This window comes from Hakea prostrata, chromosome 7 (assembly GCF_041222555.1).
Source record: "Hakea prostrata isolate BN-2017 chromosome 7, UWA_Hpros_2, whole genome shotgun sequence".
Lineage (NCBI taxonomy): Eukaryota > Viridiplantae > Streptophyta > Magnoliopsida > Proteales > Proteaceae > Hakea > Hakea prostrata.
Genome location: NC_142606.1, coordinates 55657265 through 55661497, shown reverse-complemented (window position 1 = coordinate 55661497; position 4233 = coordinate 55657265).

The following is a 4233-nucleotide window of genomic DNA, read 5'->3' as shown; positions in this document are numbered from 1 at the left end:
CTAAACGTAGCAGGAGCATGTAGATGTTCTTGATACTAGTATTTAAAGAATAGTATTCTAGGTAAATGATGACTATAAATAAGTAGATCTAAACGACATTTCATATCAAAGCATTTTTTTTCATTCTTCATCAAACTACAGGAGAAGAGATGGGCACAACTATTGAGGTTAAAAAAAAAAAAAAAAAAAGAAAGAAAGAAAGAAAAACAGAAGACAGGAAAAAAACAACCTAATGTCAAAACAGCTAGCCAAATAAACAAGATGTTGCAATTACAATCCAAAAAAGACAATGCTGTCTAATCCAGAATGCCTTGAAGGACTTCACTTGAAAAGAATATCACCAAAAGATCCTGAACAAAGAAATTTTGAGTAAAAAAAGTTCAGTCTAACTCAAAGTTCATGTCTATGTTAAGAATAATCATTCAAGTTGGTTTCCCAACTCCATTTTATTGAAAGTTGTTGATGATCATACCTAGCATTGTTCAATAAATTTTCATTAAACATAAGCCACCATATTTTCCGATAAGCCTAAGAAAGATAAGCAACCTACCACAAAGAAGCAAAGACAGATTTGCAAACTTTTGAGGGTTTAGATTTCTAAGCTAATTAAACAATTAGATTTGTTAAAGGTTGAGTTCAGTTTATAGATCCTAACTGAGGGAATTATCAATAGTTGGAAAAATGCAAATGTTTCTACCGGCAATTTCGAATAATTAATTGATTGAGTTGGGGAATGTGTGCTCCCACCGCAAAGAAAAGCATAAACAAATCAAACAATATAAATGAATTGTTAAAGGTTTAGATTTCTAAGCTAATAAAACTATTAGATTTGTTAAAGGTTGAGTTCGGTTTATAGATCCTAACGGAGGGAATTATCAATAGTTTGAAAAATGCAAATGTTTCTACAGGAAAATTCAAATAGTTAGTTGATTGAGTTGGGGAATGTGTGCTCCACCGCAAAGAAAAGCATAAGCAAATCAAACAGTATAAATGAATTATACTGCTGATAAGGTAGGCCTATGTTTTCAGCAAATGATGAATTGAATACAAAGTACAACATTGGAAAGCTTATTCACAATGATTCTTCTTGAGCAACCCCTAAATTACAAATCAATATCCGATATATCTGAAGACAAAAGGATGGATTTCACTGAATCAGGCAACAATGCCAATTTTAATTTTCACATTCAAAGGAAAGCTACTAACCGTTTTCCAAATTAAGATGATGCTCATAAGCACATTGCAAAAGTAGGATATGATGTTTGTGCTTCATACTTTCACCTAGATAATTACATTGTTAAAGAATCAATCTAGCAACAACTTGACTAACATAACAGTTGAAATATGACAGCAATTAGAAATTCATAACCAGTGGTGATACTACATGGAGGCTAAGAAACCATACAAGTCACAAATTGAAAACTAAGAAAGGATTGTATTAATATTCAATAATACATGTAAATATAGGATCGGAAAGCATGAAACTTTTGCAGAGTATGACACATCTCAATAGAATGATTAATAAACTACTCAAGAACTCAAAAGCAATTTAAGTGCTTATCAGCCAAAAGGTTCCCCCTCAAGTCCCAATTCGAACACCATTCAATGCTAAGAGGAGAAAAAAAAAAAAAGATCAGAACATGTACCTGAAAAAGCTAGACATTAAACAATAAAGCGCTTGCATGAGACTGCCCGACGTTGTAATGCAAAACCCTCATCATCACCTCCTTGACAGGAATACAAATGAAGGTACCAGCCTAAATTGCAAAATAAAGATCTCAACATTCTTAATTTCTATTAAATTAATTAGAACTCGCATTTCAAGCCAAATAGCCTGTTGCTTATCTTTCTTTTCTATAAAAAGACGGGAGATAGATCCTTACCTCGAATCACTTTTCCCAATAAAGAAAGATCGCACCGTAGAAATTTAGAACCCACATCCTCGTTCCTCCATAAAATTGTCACCGGCAAATCCTCTACAATCTCAAGGAAATGGAAGAAAGTCCACAACCCAAATACCGTTGTGGATGAATGAAAATCAAGACCAAACCAGGGAGAAGAAAACCTTTCACAGAGCTTCCTTATGTTCCTGCATTTCTTGGAGAGAGAGAGAGAGAGAGAGAGAGAGAGAGAGAGAGAGAGAGAGAGAGAGAGAGAGAGAGAGAGAGAGAGAGAGAGAGAGAGAGAGCAATTTCCAAAACTGAATGTCGTAATGCAATTGTGCATGGAGTGATGTTGCGGTTACCAAAATATATCCCTATATTTTATAACCGCCCAATAAGTGAACTTCCACATTTTCCCTTAGGCATATTAATAGATGCCAACATCTCCCACTTGCACAAGGGCAAGTGTCAATCTCTTTGTCATAGTGTGTCCTAGATACACATGTATATCCCAGATATACACATTTTGATCTCTCTACTATGTATTTCAGATACATAGATCACTTGTGTCGCAGACACCAACATCTATAAGTTATACTGGTAAATGGGTCGTGCGATCGGTGATATACATGCATTCGTGAGCCCCAAACAAGAAACCTTCCCAGAAGGCCAGAATGGAAACATCATTGAAAGAAACACATCAAATAAGCATTAGTATACCATAGTGTCCTAGGTTTATTTAAACCCACCATACAAAAGGTATTTCGATCCCTCTGAGAGATTACCTTCTTGTCCTTAAAATGTTTGCTATTGTAACTAATACAGCTGGTGCCAACAAACACTCTTAAGGTGCAGTTGAATCAAACCTTTCATTTCGCCCCTAATCATCACTACACTGGGGATTGATTCCTTTCCCAGTAATGCCCCTTTAGGTCGAATCAATCATGACCATAGGTAACACCCCAAAGTAGCCACATCAACTCCTTGTTTCATGACGTCATCAAAAGTCACTAAGGACACTAATGGACCATAAAGTCCAGGACTCACAGAATGAAAGAAGCAAGGATCCATCTTCTCATTTCCAATGATCATTAAGCACACATAGTATGATATGCGTGCTATGGTGGAGCATTCTATACACAATAGAATATATGTCTCTCCCAACACCATATAGGCCTTAGTCTAGTCACACCTCTTGCACCTATCCTGAGTTTCTTTATTGTTGCTACCCTAGCACCACATAAAGTACTCGCACTTGGCCTCTATAGGCAACATGAATAGTAGGAACATTCATGTTGATTCTCTTCACAATAGAGAAACTCATCTTGATTCCAAAATCAAGACGACAACATGATTATGAATCGACCTACATAAGGTCATTAACAATTCGTCTCATCTCTGCTCGCTTCCAAAGCGCTAGAGGTGAATGCTCTTGTGAGTGAGCCATTCTCATGCCTACTGCCATATCACGTTTTATGCTAGAAGGACACAATCACATAGAAAGTTTTTAAAAAAAATGCTAGAATGAACTCATATTACTCAATAAAGAAAGTTTCAATACAAAAATAAGTCACAATCTACACAAGCCCAAAGACTTTACATGAGAAATAAAAACATCCTTGGCTATAGGTTTGGTTGGAGGGTCAGCTACCATCTGACTAGTAGATATGTGCTTAAGTACAACTTTCTTCCTTACTATAGTGTCCCTAAAAAAATGATATTCACTTGTATATGTTTGGTCTTCCCATGATACTTGGGGTCCTTGACATAACTAAGAGTTGTCTTACTATCACAGAAGACAAGGGCAGGCTCTTTGGATGTCAACACAAATACAATATGTTGTAGGAACCTCCTCAACCAAACAGCCTCATGTACTACAGTTGAGCATGCCATATACTCTGCTTCCACGGTCAAGAGTGCTATACAAGTCTGCTTCTTGCTACACCACGAAATGGCCTTGCCATTCAGCAAGAAAGCATATCCAAAGGTTGATTTGTTCTCATTAATGTCTCCAACCTAGTCTACATCACTATAGCCAACCAATCGCAAATTCGATCCTTGGTAACACAATATGTAGTTACTCGTTCCTCTGAGATATCTTAATATTCTCTTGACTGCTTTCCAATGCTATATGCTTGGGTTTGATTGGTATCGACTAACCAAAACTGTGAAATCCAGCCCAAACCTAGCCAGGACACCCTATCTGTTTTGGGTAAAGAAGGGTTAGTTTAAATGTTACACCTTAAAGTTGGACATTGATTTGATCTTAGCTTTTTGCTTGTAGACCCTTTTGGTTGATGATTTGGTGTTGGAACCCAAGCCCATGGACATTGTCAATGATGCCCCTCAC